Source organism: Pleurodeles waltl, chromosome 12 (assembly GCF_031143425.1).
Source record: "Pleurodeles waltl isolate 20211129_DDA chromosome 12, aPleWal1.hap1.20221129, whole genome shotgun sequence".
NCBI classification, from domain to species: domain Eukaryota; kingdom Metazoa; phylum Chordata; class Amphibia; order Caudata; family Salamandridae; genus Pleurodeles; species Pleurodeles waltl.
This window is the reverse complement of record NC_090451.1, coordinates 636,443,375-636,461,627: the sequence shown is the minus strand read 5'-3', so window position 1 is coordinate 636,461,627 and position 18,253 is coordinate 636,443,375. Positions and strand designations below refer to the sequence as shown.

General features: G+C 47.9%; 1 protein-coding gene across 1 annotated transcript in view; it reads left to right on the top strand.

The window, feature by feature from the left end:
- Positions 1–4,589, top strand: part of LOC138268455 (cytochrome P450 2C28-like) — a 126,899-nt gene extending 122,310 nt beyond the window's left edge. The window contains exon 8 of the transcript XR_011200004.1: positions 3,145–4,589. The gene's annotated coding sequence lies outside the window, so the exon portion shown is untranslated. The remainder of the gene's footprint in view (positions 1–3,144) is intronic.
- Positions 4,590–18,253: the final 13,664 nt, after the last annotated feature.

The following is an 18,253-nucleotide window of genomic DNA, read 5'->3' as shown; positions in this document are numbered from 1 at the left end:
AAGATGTGGGGCATTCTGTACAAATTTAGAGGTGCCTTACGAGGTAGCAAGATCCTCATATGTCCACATTGATAACTTTACCTGCTTCAAGTGCTACACACTTGCAGCAGATCATCTTAGGGTTTTTGATGTTTCTCTTTGTTAAAGCATCTGAGATTTTCTATGTTTCACCTGTGCCCTTTTTATTTCTGTGACTGAATTTATTGTTATGCTCATCCACTGCCTCTGTATTTGCTTTCCCTTGTGTAATGTCTGAAATTCTGAATTATTTTTACCTGTCTGCATCTCTTTCTCTGGGGATCTGCATCCTGTAGCCTGCTGCCCACACTTGTCTGTAAGGTTTTTAAGATCTCAGAAATATCTTCAGTGACAAAGAATATAGTACATTTTGCTCCACAAAATATTGCCTGATTTAGGCACCCAGGCAGATGAAAGATGCCACCTTTGCTTCACATAGTTAACTGAATAAGGTTTTGAAGTCCACATATAGCCATATTCTAAGACATTGTGTGCCAGAGTGATAAGTTGAACTGCCTTGGGTCTGGGCATCTTGTGTGGCCTTGAATCTGTGTGAGAAGATCCGTTCTGAGAATAAATGTGCTTGTGGGGGATGAAGAACCTCTCCAGAAACATGGAGTACCAGGATTGTCAGGCCCTCCTGAGGCCACTAGGATGAGTGTCAGAGATGTTTGTAACATTTTTTGACCACATATGAGAGGAGTGGGAGAGGCTGAAAACTGCAGGCAAAGATCTCTGATCAATTTATTCATAGTACATTGCACATGGACTCTGGGTGTGAGCACCCAGAGGCAAAGCTTGATCATTTTGTGTTTTTGGGGGTGTCTGTTTACAGGTTTCCCCACCACTGGAAGTATACCTTTGCAGAACTTGAGGGCAGAGTTCTCTCTAGTGGACATGTTGATACATCCTGCTGAGCGGGTCTGCAAAAGTTGTTGTCCTCTTCTAGGAATATGTCTTGGCAGATCGCATGAAGCCACATCCTCTGTGCTAGTGCTGAGAGCTGGGGAGAGTATGTGCCCCCCTTCTTCTGTTGGTAGAACTTGTCTGTCATGTTGTCCGTCTTGATGAGGGCTACCTTCCATCTGATGACATAGAAGAAGTCATTGAGGACTATTTGTATGGTTAGCACTTATAGCTAATTGATGTGGTAGCTGTATTGTTGAGGAAGCCACATTCCCTGTAGTCATGTCCTCAAGATGTGTTCCCAAGGTTTTGAGAGACGTGTCTGTGGTGATGGTCACATGTGAAATGATGTATGAGCCAAGGTCTGCCCAGCAACAATTTTTTATTGTTCCCAATTGCAGCACATTGTGAGTGTTGGCCTTTATTTACACCAGATTTCCCCAGTGACCCTCTGCTTGTGACCACTGAGCCGCAAAGCAGTCTTGTAGGAGGCTCCGAGAGAGCCTTGAATATGGGGTACAATAACGATACATAAGGCCATCATCCCTAGGAGGTACATCATAGTTCAGACTGCGCATCGATGATTGAGCTGCAGAAGAGTCAGCAGCTTCTGAAATGCCAAGAATCTTTGTTGTTTGGGGGTGGACTTTCCCCTGTAACTGTGGTTAACAGATCCCTAGAAGTGTTGAATCTGTTGAGGTTGTAGGTGGAACTTGGTGGCATTTATGATAAACTGCAAGCAGGGAAATTGCTGCCGGAGGGCAGCCTTGGCAGTGCTGCCTGCTGCCGCTCTTGATCAGCCAGTCATTTAGATATGGGAGGATGTGAGTGGCCCCATTTTGTAGATGTGCAGCCACCACTGCCAGGCACTTTGAAATACCCATAGCACTGCAGTGACCCAAAATGGAGCACTTTGAATTGGAAATGTCTACTTAACTGAAAGTGAAGATATCACCGATGACAGTGTGAATGGCTATGTGAAAGTAGGCATCTTTGTGGTCAAGCACTGTCATGTAGTTATCCAGTTGGATCAATGGAGAGACGTCCTAGGGAGTTGTCATACGCAGGTGTTGCCAAAGGATTTGTTTGTTTAGAGGCCTGAGGTCTAGAATAAGCCCAAAGGAGCACTCCTATTTGGGAATAAGGAAGTATAGGTGGGGGCACGGTCTCTGCAGCGCTCGTAGCTCTTCCTCTGGGAGGACATGCTGAAGACGTGTGTGGCTATTATTTTGGGAGGGGTAGTGACAGCTACTAGGCTGTAGCTGGAACCCTCTGTGTGATCTGATGTCCTCCCAACTTGGGAAGAAAACTTGTATTCTGCCTCCATCACATGATGTGTGATCAGGAGGATGAAATAAGGCAACTCACTGCAGTGGAAGATATTTACTGGAGCCACCTCTGCCCTCACCTTTGATGTTGATCCTATAGACAACCCTGGTGTAGCCCATACCAGCCTGCAGGTAGAAAGCCTGCTGCTGTCTTTGGTAGGATTACTGCTTGTTAGGTGAGGTGGATTTAGCTCTGCCCCTGAGCTGTTGCTTCCAAAGGGAGCCCTTAAGTGGAGGATTGTTCGGGGCATCCATGGATTTTGAAATGTGTCTGTCCTTATTTATCTTTCCAAGCTTCTCATCAACGTTGGGACCAAAGGGATGCTCGCTGTCATATGAGATGTTGAGGAGATGGTGCTGGATTTCAGGTTTGAACCCAGAGATTCAGGAACCAGGTGTATCACCTGAGTATGTCACTGGTATTAATGCCTCAAGAAGCTGTGCTCGCAGTGTCCGAGATGTCCTTGCCCTCGGCACTGTTTCTTCCCCCTTCTCCTATAATCTTCTGCGAGATGTTTGGCAAGTTCCTGCATCACCGCTCATTGGGACCTGTGCTATCTGGAGAGGGGTCCAGCAAATTTGCCTACACGTCAGTACATGGCTGCCTGCTATGCAATTACTCTCTTCCTCACAAATTCAAAAATTTTGTCTCTGTCAGTGATGCATGTGTTTAGCATTCAAGTGCAGACCACAGCCACCTAGCTCTGTAAAAAGAAACACAAAGAAACAATATGCTATTTCTTGTTTCTTTTTGCTCGGTGTTATTCCTTATAGACATCTTGTTCTGTTTTCCCTACTCATGCCCTGCTCCTGGTGTCCTTGTTTCTTGGGTTCTGTTGTGAGATGAGATTTTGTATCTGGAATTCTTCTCATGCCCAGTTTCTTGTTGTAGGTCAGCGGGTGTGCCCAGGGGAGCAGCTCGCCCGGATGGAACTCTTCATGTTCTTCACCAGCCTACTCCAGAATCTGGACATCTTTCTTGATGACAAAGAGCGCCGTCCTGATTTCTCTTACACAAGCGGCCTTGTGCGTGCCCCCCATCCCTACAAGCTGAGCTGTCGGACACGGCCACAGTCATTTATGCAAAATGCATAAAAGTAATCCCTTAGCGTGATACCTCAATCTGGCCATCCCAGTTATACAAGAACGTAACTGTAAATATATTTCTAGCGCCAACTGCTTCTCCTTTGCCTCAAGTGTCCTTTGCAGGAATAACTTCCAACATAACTCTAGACCTATCAGTAGCTGAGACACATCTAGGGCCAAGAAGGCCGTATCTGCAAGGCACAATGTATAACCCAGCTGGATGTAATACAAAAAAGGCAATAGACTGAAAGGCTTGAAAGAAATATTCAAATTGTAACAATAAAAGAAACTAGAAATCATTAAGACCAAGTATATGATGTGATCTTAGGAATACATTAATGACACAGAACTGAGGGACTTGTGCATTACTGGTCAGGGCGCAATAGAGTTGGCGTTTCTGCGCTCTGACTGAACTGCAATATGGCCTTCATTTGCAATGCATATCATGTCCTGATCAGCATCATCTCAAAATATGGAATCTCAGAGGTCGAAAAGCCTCCTACTTAATAAGTAGGAGACAGCAGGCACTTGTGGCACCGGATCAATGCTTGTGAATGCTGGAATGAATGTCTGCAAGCAGCAGCAGTTCTGTATTTCAAGCGTTTCTAGTCATGGTTTCTAGAGGTGCAGGGATCCCAAGGGGATGGAGTTCCCTTTGCTAACCAGTTATCACCCCAACTCAGAGGCAGGTAACAGAATGGTTTGTGACCACAGTTGACTCATAAAGAGAAGGGCAACGTCTCTTAAATTCTTAAATGCCCTCTCCTATTTGCAATTGGAAAGGGTCATAAAAACACTTTTGTGAGTCATAATTCGATTTGCAAACAGGCTATAGTGCATTATATTAAGGTGTTTTGTATTCACAAATCCTGTGTTTTTGCAGATCTCAGACTTCTTGACTACAAAATACTTTTGTAAGTTAAGCCCCTAGAGACCCTGTTGCCACCTATAACATATTACATATGAGCTGGGCCCCTCAGTTGTGAGATGAGTTTTGTTTCTCTCTCAGAATTTTCTGATCACCTTTTGTTTTTTAAGTTTCTAGTTGCTCCGTACAGGTTTCTATGCATCTTTATGGGCCTTGATTTCTATAGTGATATCCTCTGTTGGATTGTTCCAGCACTGCCTAGATTAGAATGGGCTCTTTATATTTCAGGATGTTGAGGGTGCAACTATGGTTGCCTAAAAGCATTTGGTCAGTTGCCTTCTCACCACCACTAGCTAATAATATTCCTTGTTTGGCATTAATAAAGCTTGGGAAGCATCACTGTGTGTACCTTGTCTACTCACCGCCTTACCTCATCCCTACAATTTGGTGAAGAGTGTCTCTAAGTATGGTGGAAAAACTTCTAAATGGGTCAGCAGAGAAGACTGTGGCAAGTGCACACAAATGGAAGACCAACCTGTGTATATGACCAAGTACTTCAATTGGGCAATGATTAGGTAGTAGCAATTATTGGAGGAACTAGAAGATGGATCTACAATGCATTGCGTGATGACACAGGAGCCATCAAATGCAGTTTAGTAAATACAATTCCAAATACTTGTCGCAGGGAGAAACACTTAAAAGGACGGAGATCACACCAAGAAAAATAAATTTTGGGTGCTGCAGAGAATGGCATTTTTGGAAAGAACAATGATAGTTTAATTTTATGTGTAAATGCCACAAGCTCTACAGAAGCATTTTTAGGTGTGTCAACTCATCATCCAGAAACCTGCAATTTGTCAAATTTACTTTGCATTAGTGATGCAGGGCATCAACAAATGATCACATATTGCATTGTACCGGGGTGGATCTTGGGCAAATCCCACAAAGAGTTGATGTAAGTGGAAACGGTGAGTGAATTTCCACTTCTGGCAATGGTGGGTATGGCACAGATACTCTATATGTATTTAGAAATATCTACAAATGGCTGACGATCCCATGATTCCCAAGGGACCTGATCCCAGTAAGGATTGGGTAGGCAGCGGTGACGCGCTAATCCAATCACTTGTTTTTCACTCGAAAATCCAGAGTGTTCCTGTAGTTGTTCTGGCTCACAAAGGGCCTTATTACGATTTTGGCAGACGGAAAAGCCTGTCCGCCTAAATCCCGACAGGGAGGTTGCAGCCATTGTGGCTACCTCCCGCCGGCCCCATTACGAGTTTCCAACTGGGTCAGCAGGAAAGGGCCTACAGCATTGTCTCAGGCTCGTAATTGACATAAATAACACCTTAAACTCACATTTCTCATACAACACGCAAAGATGCTATGTGAAGATAGCCCTATCTCTCTCCTGATCACCACACTACACTCAATCCATACTTTACATCTATGAAGGTAATAGCATCCCTCGGGTCATTACTCATGACACCAAAACTCTCCTTTTATAGTCCACACAATATCCTAAACCCTTCCCACCAAACATGCCCTAAGGAGCAGTAAGCTACCTTTCTAAGAAAGCTCTTTGTATTGCAAAATACTAATGACCCGCAGTAGAGAGATTATTATCTCTGTTGCGGTACCATAGATCTGTCTCCTTTGTCAATGCCTAAGGTAACGAGCACACTAAGGACTCAGACACCCCCCTCTGTTGCTGTTCCCTTTGAAGGCAAGGTTGCTACTTCCTAATTAATGGTTATACCTCTTTATGCCATTTACTTGGACATTTCCACCCACAATAGTAATAAATAACACAAGTGTGTGGGGTGGAGCAACTCAAAGAAAAGTGAAAAACTCTGGGCCTTATTGAGATATTGGTGGACGAGTTGCTCCATCACAACAGTGATGGATATCCCATCTGCCTAAATCTAAATCCCATAGGATTTAAAGGGGTTTAGATTTGGGTGGACTGGATATGAGTCACCGTTGTGACAGAGTAACTTATCCGCCAATGTCTAAATCAGGCCCTTTGTTTCTTAAATATCTAGAATACAGGATTTTTCACTGGTAGAGAGGCTAAACACTTATACAACCGAACCAGCAGAAGGGCGAGCCTTACTTCAAAAGGTCACAAGAAAAGAGCCAATCAATCTACAAACTATGTACAATTGTATCCATCCTTTGAGATAAACATCCACTTCATGACCTCCCCATCCATCAAAAAGAAATGGAGCAGATTGGAAAAATGCTGCAGTGCGCAGTGTGCACCAGCATCCTTGTAATGTTCACTCTCTGCAAAGCAGAGAGTGAACACTGTGACGTTGCTGGCCAGGGGGGCTCCCTACACCCATTCTCCGCCAGCCTTTTCATGGCGGTGCTACCCCCAAGAAATCGCTGGTGGAGAACGAAGTCGTAATCCCCTGTGCAGCGCTGCCCTGGCAGATTAAGACTGCTTGGACCACCAGACTGCCGGGATGACTAATCCTGGCAGTCTGACCGTGGTGCAACTGCCGTGGTTGTAAAGTGGCGGTGGACCGCCGCATTGGCAGCAATCCCACCACCACCGCAAACGTTTGTAATCAGGCCCAAAGTGTTTTGTCTATGTGTGTATGTCCTACCTGTTTACTGGTTTTTACATTGGTGTTGACACTGATCTTTGGATCAGGGTCTTTCTTTGGAATGACAGAATTATGACCTTGAGATGTATCAAGGATGTTTTTACAGACATTTTGTCTAAATGTTTATATTTTAGGCCGGGTTTAGGGTGAGAAATCTTCCTACAACATGTAAGAGGTATAATTTTACAACTGAGTGCTCTCTGTGTGGGGACACTTTATGGATTTAGCATAGCACCCCACTACTTGTAGATTAGGTTGATCTATCCCTGAAGAATTGTCATAGATCTTTTAAGGCTAATCAGGCAAGAAACATGTCGACCTTTTAGGTGAACATTGGGGGACAAAATTTCCCAACATATTCCCACTTTGTCTTTTATTTTTTAACAGGGACCCTCCCAGTAAAGTATCCTCAGAGGGATACCCCAGGTAATTTTATCCTCTTGATTACCAATCAATGGATTCAGTCAGTATTGACTTTCTGATGGATACCTCAGACTCTTGATGGCACACACAGAAAGAAAAGCTTTCAGGCAAAAAGCGCCTGTAGAGGGCCCTGCGGCTCATTGCAGTGCCGGCCCAACGGGGAGCTAGCCCAGTGATAAAGCATGCCACCGCTTGGCGTGGGTGAGGGCTTTTCCTCCGAAAATGGTGTTAACCTGAATCATTTTTAGGAACAGCACACTGTTTTTTTATATTATATGTTTGGAGAGTGTGTGCTGGACTTTAGTTACTCCCAGTCCCCCTATTTTATGTTCATGACAACAAAAAGAAATGCCTGAAAATAAGGTTTGCAGCGTCCTCATTAGTCCTTTCGTATTGACAACTTCTAGCAAAATTAAAACAAGCATACTGAACATAGGGTTATGCAACTCTTGCATTTGTACCCTGACAACATATCAGGAAAGTTTAAAGTGGTTTCGTTTTCTCAGTGAATATTAGGAACCGCTACAGTGAGTGCCAATAGCTCAATTAATGAAACAACATAAGTCATCTGCCTTGATTCTGGCCAGGAATAAATTGTTCATCCTTATTTGAGTGTGTACTAAATGTTTTCTACAGCAAAAAACTAAGGATTATACTTTTTCAAAGGTCGGAAGGACAACCACCTATTTTGCCTCCCAAAGCTTTAAAAGCAGTGTCAGGTCCCATTCAGAAGGCTTCAGGGCTAGCAGGGGCTTCTGAGCCACAGCCAGGGGAGTTTAGGCCTTTTACCACTGCTGTCCTCTGGTGAGCCCTACTGTGGCTCTGCAAACTGGGCCAAGCACAGCGGTTTCAGCAACTGACTGTCTGTAGTGGCGTAGGCGAGCAGTCGCAGACTTCTCAGGGTTGTTAGTGTGGGAGTACTCAGAGTCAGAAATCAATATTACCCACCCAGCAGCGCAGTGAAATCAATGCGCAGCCCAGGGCTTCTCTTTGTTGAAAGTACTTTATTATTTAAAAAAAACAGAATTCCTCTACACATTTAATCATGCATGAATACCAGATTCACGGATACAAGTCTTTGTGCTCTCTGTCTGCTGAGTAGGCCTTTATCTGGCTCTATTGGGGCCATCCCCTCACATTGGGACCCTCCCTGTTGTAGGTTTGGAATCTAACGGTCAGCTATATGGGTACAGCCCATGCCCTCTTTGTTATTAGCAGCACTGCAGTAGTATTCCCTCAGGTCTAGGCCCCTTTCATTTCTCAACTAATTCGTGGTTGCATGGTGGACCTGCTTTCGGGTGTCCTGCAGCAGCAGAATCTCACTAGCAGCAGGTGTGAGACTTCAAGCAGCACATGGTAGTCCAGCAGCAGTGTGGGCAAAGCTAAGCCCACCTGCGGCAGCAGGATCTTCAGCAGGCAAGCAGGAGCCTCCACACAGTACACAACAATCATCCCAGGAGTACGTGTCAACTACAGCTCAGCACATCGGTCACAGAGGGTAGAGGCAGGTGCTGAGGCATCTGTTGGTGGCCCTCTTCTGGGCGGCTGCACTCTCAGGATACCTCACTGAATACTAAGGGGGTCATTACGACCTCAGCCGTCTTTTTGCAAGACCGCTGAGGTACCGCCGTGCTGAAGACCGCCAGTGGCGGCGGTCTTCCGCTCGGCGTATTATGACCGTTGGCTGCTCTCCGTCCTTGTTCCGACGGAGAGCCGCCAACAGCCATACCGGCGGGAGGCGGGGAAGTGGAGGTTGCTCCACCTCCACCGCCACGCCAACAGAACACCGCCCAGCGAATCACGACCTGTGAGTCACCGTGGCGGTGTTCCGTTGGCGGTGTGGTGCCGGCGGAGCTGCCCCCATGGCTCCCGTCCCCACCCGGAGGATCGTCGGACCAGGTAAGACGATCGTCCGTGAGGGGAGGGCGGTGGGGGGTGTTGTGTGTTGTGTGGGTGCATGGGGGTGTGCGTCTGTGTATGTAGAGGGGGTGTGTGAGTGCATGTATGCCTGCGGGTATGTCTGTATGGATGTGTGTATGTGTGTGTGCGTGTATCACTGTGTGTGTGGATGTCGGCGTGTGTGCGTGTAAGTATGTAGGTGGTGCCTGCGTGCGTGTCGTGTGGGTATGGGTGCAGTGATGTTGGGGGTCGGGGTGGGGAGGGGGGGCCTGCCACCTTTGGGGGTGGCAAGGGTGGTGGGGGTGTAGGGGAGGGAGCCGGGGTGGGGGAGACCCCTATCAGTGCCAGGGAAGGAATTCCCTAACACTGATAGTGCTTACCGCCATAGTTTTTATGGCGGTTCAGACCGCTGGAAAACAGCAGCGGTAAGCCGGGTCCAAATACCGCCGGCGGTATAGTGCCGGACGCCGGGCTGGAGACCCAGGTCTCCAGCCCGGCGGGCGAAACGGAAAACCGGCGGATGACCATGGCGGTAACCTGTGATATGCTCAGGAGTGGATGTGACTGATTGTGATGTGTCATGGGTGCCAGTGAGGCCCATTCAGTACCATCCCTGAATGAGGTCTGTGGACTTCTGCGGGGGCGTCCAGGCAACTCTAATGGGTATGCCCTTTGAGGCCGCTAACCTTTTTGGTGACAGAGCAGACTTGGTCTTGCAGCGTTTCATGGAGAGTAGAGCCATGGCAAGTTGTGTGGGCCTTTCTTCTCCCACTAGTTAATTCCGTGGCTACAGTAAAGTATTCTTCTTCTGTTAACGCTTGACTCCTCCTCCAGACCAACAGTCTTTTCAATTCTTCCATGGAAGACGCTCTCAAAGACAACAGGTACAGCAAGGACAATGCGTTAATCACGCATCCAGAAGCCCCAACCCCAAAACCTCTTTAGTATGTTCTTGCCAGCACAAAGCAACCATGTTGGAGGCAGGACCCGATATGCAGGCCATCACGGCAGGCAAGTGGTTCCTCCAACTGTCCGTTGGTGCTATTCTTTTCTTCCCAGCCATGCCTTCTACCATCTTCAAAGTGGCTGACTGAGGAATATATGTCCATCTTATGACAGGAAAGCAGGCCCTTTTGGCCAAAGTGACCATAGAGAGGGTTCCAGCCTCAGAAGTAGAAAGTTACTTTTGCTAATTAATTGTGCCAAAGAAAGACAGAGGCCACTGTCCTGTTTTAGCTCTTCACCCTCACAATTCATCCCTGTGGAAGAACAAATCAAGATGCTTACCCTAGCCCAGGTCCTGTCTACCCTATACCCTGGAGGCTGGATGGTAGCTTTTGGACCCTCAGGACTTTAATTTTCACATCCTCGTTCTGCGGGCCCACAGACACCACCTGCGGTTCATGGTAGGCCAGGAGCATTTCCAGTGTCCAGTGTTCCCCTTAGGCCTCACCAGTGCCCTATAGGGATGGCTGTGGTTTCAGCACACCTTCGGAGGTTAAGGGTACCAGTCTTCCCAGCCTCAATGACTAGCTGGTTAAGGCAAGATGGCCCCAGACAGTCATCAAACACCGCCAGATGACTGCAAACCTTCTCACATGCTTGGGGTTCATTATCAAGATGCGGTTGTCCTACTCAAGCCCTTTGCAGATGCTGTCATTTATCATAGCTTTTCTATATATCGTGGAGCTTCGTGCCTTTCCCCGGGAATGAAGAGCTCTGGACATTGAAGCTATGATTCTGATGTTCTGTGAAGCCCTGGTAAAAAACGTGTTTGAATGGTGCCGATACAAAGGCGCAATTGGCAGTGCTGCAGTCACAAGTGCACTTACAGGACACATGGGGAACCAGCAGGTGCTTATACGAGCTTCAGTCATGTCCACTATAGGAAGCTGGCCTGGTGTGTGGTACTTACACCTTATAGCAGGTCCAGGAATCCCCTATTAGTGTATTGTAGGCAGTCTAGAAGCCAGGCTCTCTAGAGGTAGCTGTGGATGAGCAGCCAAGGCTTATCTAGGAGAAATGCAAAGCTCATGCATACCACTTTAGTCACACAGCACTAACGCACATGAAAGAAAACACTCTGGGGGTTATTCTAACTTTGGAGGAGGTGTTAATCCGTCCCAAAAGTGACGGAAAAGTGACGGTTTTACCACCAGCCGTATTACGAGTCCATTATATCCTATGGAACTCGTAATACGGCTGGTGGTATATCCGTCACTTTACCGTCACTTTTGGGACAGATTAACACTCCTCCAAAGTTAGAATAACCCCCTCAGTGTTCCAAAAATAAAGGTACTTTATTTTAGTGACACAATTACCAAAAAGTACTAGAGAGGCAACCCTCCAATAGGAGGTAAGTAATACACCAGGTGTGTACACTAGTAATCAGCAATAGGCATAAAAAGTGATAGAAAACAGTGCAAATGCAAATGGTCAATAGTGACCCTAGGGGGAGCCCAAACCATATACCAAAAAAAAATGGAATGCGAATGAAGGACTCCCACCTAGGTAAGTGGAATGTGTAGAGGGGAGCTGGGGGAAACTAGGAAACCCAAAGGTAAGTACCACAGTGGCCCCCAGCAACCAGGAAGAAAGGAGTAAGTTACTGGATGTTCCCCAAACCACCCAAAAGGAAAGAAAATGCAACACCCAGACAAGACTGCAAGAAACCAGCGGTGGATTCCTGAAGAGGAAGACCTGTGGAACAAGGGGACCAAGTCCAGAAGTCACAGAAGACTCCAGTGGGGGCAGGAGCCACTACCCACCCAACTGTGGTTGCAGGAGTTGGTCGATGGTAGGACCAAGACAGTCAAGAACCGAGCCCTGGAGCAGATGAAGAGTTCCTGGAGGATGCAGTCGGGGTCCCACACCAGATGGATGATTGCAGGTGGTCAGTGGCGTGCAAAAACCACCAACAAGCCTTGGCAAAGGCAGAAGTCGCGATGAAGCAAAAGTGGAGCTGCCGGGGACCAGCAAGGTACAGGAGGACTCAACCCAAGGGGGGAGTCCTAGAGGGACTCTCAGCAAGGCAGAGAATCCACAGAAGAAGAGGCAGCCCCCAAAAGAAAGAGACCCGCTGGAAGAGGAACCAGGAGTCGCAGAGGAGCCCACGCAGCACAACTGGAGAAGGGTCCCACGCCGCAGGAGAAGCACGCAGAGGGCTTTGTGTCGCAGGAAAGAGTTCTGGGGTCTAGGGCTACACAGAACCTGAAGATCCCTTGGGGGAGATGCCAACAAGCCTTTGTAGCTGCAAGAGACATGGTGCACGGGGGTACTGTCCTGCATGGGAAGGCAAGGGCTCAACCAAAGTTGGACAGCTGGCAGAGAGGAGCAAGAGGACTACTCAGGACCACCACCTATGATGCAGGATCCACACAGCTCAGGATGAGAAGAGATCCACGCAGCCCATGCAGTTGGTTCCTGCGGATGCAGGGGAGTGACTCCTTCACTCCAAGGGAGATTCCTTCTTCCTTCTCATGCAGACTGAAGACTTGCTGTCCTCAAAGGATGCACAGCTGGGGAAAAGTTGCAGAAGCTGGAAGAAACTGTAGAAACAAGGTTGCAAGCAGAGTCTTCGTCGTGGATGCAGATTGTCGGTTCCTGGAGGGTCCAGTCGCGGTTCCAGTGGCTAGAAGTCCACGTAGAGGTTGCAGAAGAGTCCTGCTGGAATCTTGCTAGCCGAATCTGAGGACCCACCCAAGAGGGAGACCCTAAATAGCCCTGAAAGGGGGATTGGTCACCTAGCCAGGTGACCACCTATCAGGAGGGGGCTCTGACGTCACCTGCCTGACCTGGCCACTCTGATGCTCCCAGAGGTCCCTGCCCACCTTGGATTCAAGATGGCAGGTCCCAGGGACCCTCTGGAGGAGCTCTGGGCACCACCCCTGGGGCGGTGGTGGACGGGGGAGTGATCACTTTCTTTCCATTGTGCAGTTTCACGCCAGAGTAGGGACTGGGGGGTCCCTGAACTGATGTAGACTGGTTTATGCACGGAGGGCACCAAATGTGCCCTGCAAAGCATACCACTGTCTTGGGGTGGCTACCCTTCCCAAGCCATGGAAAACCTATTTCCAAAGGAAGAGGGTGTTACCCCCCTCTCCCACAGGAAATCATTTATTCTGTCTGTCTGGGCTTGAGCTGTTCAAGCAGCAGGAGGACAGAAATATGTCTGAGGGGTGGCAGCAGCTTGGGCTGCCTAGAAAACCCCAGAAGGCTGGTAGGAGCAATGCTGGCGGTCCAGTAAGGAGCCCCCTGAGTGCACGTAATCTACTTCCAGTACTGGCCACATTATTGGGGTATGATTCAGACAACTTTGATACCAAATATGCCCAGGTACGGAGTTAACATTATGTAGCTGGACAGAGGTAGTGACCTATGTCCAGTACACGCATAAAATGGCGTCCCCGCACTCACAAAGTCCAGAAAAATGGAACTGGAGTTCGTGGGGGTACCTCTGCTAGTGCAGGGGTGCCCTCACACACAGGTACTTGAGGGCCTGTCATATGGGTGACTTACAGTGACCTGGTGCATTGACCTGAAGTGAAAAGGGTGCATGCACCCTTCCACGCAGGCTGCAATAGCAGGCTTGCAGATACACTTTGCATAGGCTCCCCATGGGTGACATAATACATGCTGCAGCCCATAGGGATCCCCTGGTACCCCAATGCCCTGGGTACCATATACTAGGGATGTATATGGGGGCACCAATATGCCAAATGTGGGGTGTATGTGGTTCAAGTAACCAAGTTTAAAGGGAGAGAGCATAGCCAATGAGGTCCTGGTTAGCAGGATCCCAGTGAACACAGTCAAATACACTGGCAAAAAGGCAAAAAGTGGGGTTAACCATACTAAAAAGAGGCTACTTTCCTACATCGCCCGCATGGGCATACCACTCCAAGGGCTTAGCAGCTTTAATGGGGCTCTTCCAGGAATGCCACAATGCCTGACTTGGCAGTACAGTGATTCGTTTGGTGCACTTACAGAGTCTCTGTCAGACAGACCATACACCAAGGTCAATTACAGCAGTCTCTCCCATGATCTGCTTCTCCTGCAACATTGGCACTTCCTTCCTTTGCTCCAAAGCAGGATATCTTGGCACCCAGGACATTCCTGTAATGCCTCATTCAGCTTGTACTCCAGGTAATGTTCCTTCGCTTCTTGGGGCAGTGACTGTCAGTGAAGCACAAACCCTTGGCTGCGTAGCATTCCCTGAATACTTTCCAGAGTACCCCCTCTTCCGTGGAATAGACCACTGCAATGAACAACAATGGGTCTCCAGCCACCATCTTTATACAAATTTCACAGACGGTGGATGTGTATTCCATGACTGCTTCCTTGGAGCCAGTCTGGGTCAGTTCACCTTTCATCTGACTTGACCAGTCCACCTTCCAGGCCTCTCCCTTGTCTGCAAGTGTGTTCTGTCCAGTTGGACGGTCTCTAGGTTGAATGCCCACTACAGAAGTACAAAGAGATGAGAGCAGGCTGCACCCAGCTTTTTATGATGCCTCCTTACAGAGATCAGGAAAATAGACAAGAATCTGTGCCCTTTCAGTGGTCTCCTTTCCATAACAACAGATTCTGCTGGCCTAAGCTTGTACCCCCTGCCGTCTACCTAATCGCAGCTGCAATCAGCCATTAACAGCTTCATGTAGTAGGAAGGGTCCTGGCACAACTAAGGAAAACCGGTCTTCTTTTTCCTCCCCATAGCATCTGGTGCTCCCCCTCCCATGTAGGAGATGCCTCCTCTGCTCCATCTTGTTCTCTGGTCCAGGCTGTGGGCTTCCAAAATAGAACACACAAGCCTGTGTCTTTTGGGCACATCATATTACTAACCCTAGCACACATACAGCACGTGGGGTGTCACATTCCATGCTCTAGTTTCATCATGAGAAGCAAAATGTTTTAGAGGAATGTGCCAGTTGGCCCGCATTCATGTCTCCTGTGTAAAAAAGCTTGTCACTATAATTCTTTAATACGGTATGCAAAAAATGCGACAAGGACTATAGTTGCTGTCAATATGACAGTGTGCTTGGTGCATGTTAGACCTGCCATCTTTTGGCGTGTTTCCCCTGTCTTTTTGCCTTCTGACCTCCTGTTTTTTTTGGTATGCTGGACTCTGTTTTGGCTGGTTTATTGTCTGCGTACTTTACCAATGCTGATCAGTGCTAAAGTGAAAGTGCTCCCTATGTAAATTGTACTGGTGATTGGTTACCCATGATTGGCATATGTGATTTACTGATAAGTCCCTAGTAATGTGCACCAGAGGTGCCCAGGGCCTGTAAGTCAAATGCTACTAGTGGGCCTACAGCATTGGTTGTACCACCCAAATGAGTAGCCCTGTAAACATGTCTCAGACCTGCCACTGCAGTGTCTGTGTGTGCAGTTTTAAACTGCCAATTCGACCGGGCAAGTGTACCCACTTGCCAGGCCAAACCTTCCCTTTTAATACATGAAGGCACCCCTAAGGTAGGCCATAAGTAGCACCATGGGCAGGGTACAGTGTATTTAGAAGGTAGGACATGTACTGATGTGTTTTACATGTCCTAACAGTGAAATACTGCCAAATTCGGTTATCGCTGTTGCAAGGCCTATCTCTCTCTTAGGTTAACATGGGGGCTGCCTTTAAATAATATTTAAGTGCAGTTTCCCTTTGGGAGCAGATAGGGGTGTGGAGTTTGGGGTCTCTGAACTCACAATTTAAAAACACATACTTTTTGGAGCAGTACTGCCTCTTTGCTTTGTGTGCTTTGCTGGGTTGGCCTGCAGTTGCTGCTTCTGCCTTAAAGAGAGCAAAGACTGGACTTTGCTGTGTATCCTGCTTGGGAGGTTTCTCCTAAGGCTTGGAGTAGAGCTTGCCTCCTGTTGGAAGTCTCAGGGATATCAAAGACTTCACCTTCATCTGCCTAGAGCACTTGGAACTGTGTGTTCTGTACTGCAACAGAAGAAAAACCACCATGACGCGGTCAACAATGCCGCTGACTGCACCGTGACCTGACGACAGCACACGGAGCTGTGCCCCACCTCGAACCGCAACCCAGGTCTCACCGACGCCACCACCTGATGCTGTCACTGAGCTGCTGCTAGCAACATTACCTGGGGGCCCGCACTCCGCATCGCCTTGCTCATACCGCAGCCTTGGCCTCCCCGATGCCGCCGCTACACGCTGACACTGAGGCACATGAAGCACCGTCCCGTTCTGCACCGCAGCCCTGGTCCACCGAAGCCAGCGACTCCAGTGTTGTCAACAGACGTCCCTGTGTGCACCGTGACTCATGGGTTCTGCACGGAGCCCACACTGCCAACTTGGACCTACTGACGACAACGCTTCAGCAACGACCACATCGCTGCCTGCACCATGACCTGAAGACACCTCACATCGCACTGCCTCGCTTCACATCGCAGTCCTGGTCTCACTGATGCCACAGGACGCCGTCACTGAGCCGCTGCCTGCACCATGACATGTGGGCATCGCACACCTCACAGTCCCGCTTTGCACTGCAGCCCTGACGCTATCAACGCATCGCTCCTGACTTCGTCATCAGCCCAGAGTTCGATCTGCAACGCGTGTGACTTCAAGGGCCGGATGACCCCTGCACCGACCTTCGGAACTGACACTTGCGACACCAGTGATGCCGCAGTCCAGGCCTCATTGCTAGGATCATGCCGCCCTGCATTTCCAAGGTATTGTTTGCAGGTCTTCCCGAAAACCATAGCTAACCCTCGACGCCGCAGCTGTCTTGAACTGTTGGATTTGTTCTTCACAAAGCCGTGAGAGCCCCAAACGGAGCTATCGACTTCAAGGAACTGGATTTTTAAGTTAATTCTTGCAAAATTCATATCGTTATTACTGTATTTTGGATTTTTCTTGTTTTGGACTCTTTAACACAGATAAATATTGGCTATATTTCTAAAACTGGTGTGGTGTCCTTTTGTAGTGTTTTCACTGTATTACTGTGTGTTATGTGCAAATGCTTTACACATTGCTTCTGAAATACGCCTGACAGCTCGTGCCAAGCTACCAAGCGGGTGAGCAGGGTTTATCTGAGCTGGGCATCTCCCTTATCCTGACTAGAGTGAGGGTCCCTACTTGGACAGGGTGCAAACTGACTGCTAACTAGAGACCCAATTTCTAACAGTTCAGCCCTCTTGACTGAGGGCTAGGCTCAGAACGTGACCGGGCCATGGTCTGTGCACACACAGGATTAGTGTGTGGTATGAACAAAAATAAAAAAAACAGGATCATTGGTATCCAGTTCGAGCACACAGGGCAAGGGGCAAGACTGTATATCTTCAGGGGACATTCCTGTACCAATAAGCAGGATTTTACGTGCCCACAGACACCTGGCTGAACAAGGCACACTGATTTTGCTCTGCTTAGCTGTAAAGTTTCTCCTCTCTAGCAATATTCCAGTGGTAAAGCAGTGTTTTACATCAAGATAAGTAGAAATGGCTATTTGTAATCGATTTTTTATATATCCCTGTTGGCTAATACAAACACATTTAATAGACAAAACTTTAAAAAGGTAAATAAAAAGGGAAGGTAATTAAGGACAATTATTTTATTAGCAGTGTTGGGAGTAGAATGTAACATTCATATTAAGAGAAATGGCGGTATAAACCATTTACTGTCTTGGGGTACCAATATAATAAAGAGTATTGCCTGATAAAGGGGAATGAAAATACCTATCTGCAAAAGTATAGGGCATTGTAATATAAATTAATAGTAAGTTACATTTTATTTCAAACCGAACATATCTCCAATCAAATATGTAGACAACAGTTGTCCAGTGTGGCTATACCCTCACATTTTTAGAATGCCATGGGATAACATCAAAGGAAAAATATAGGGGGTGATTCTAACCCTGGCGGGCGGTGATAAAGCGGCGGCCAACCCGCCAACAGGCCGGCGGTCCAAAAAATGGAATTCTGACCCTGGCGGGAACCGCCAACACAGCCCTCCACCTTAACACTCCGACCGCCACGGCGGGACACACAAACAGGTTGGCGGTCACCGCCAACAGACAGGCGGGAGACAATGTACCGCCCACCCTATCACAACTCACCAATCCGCCACCTTTTCCGGGGCGGGAGCCCCGCCGATAAAAGCACAG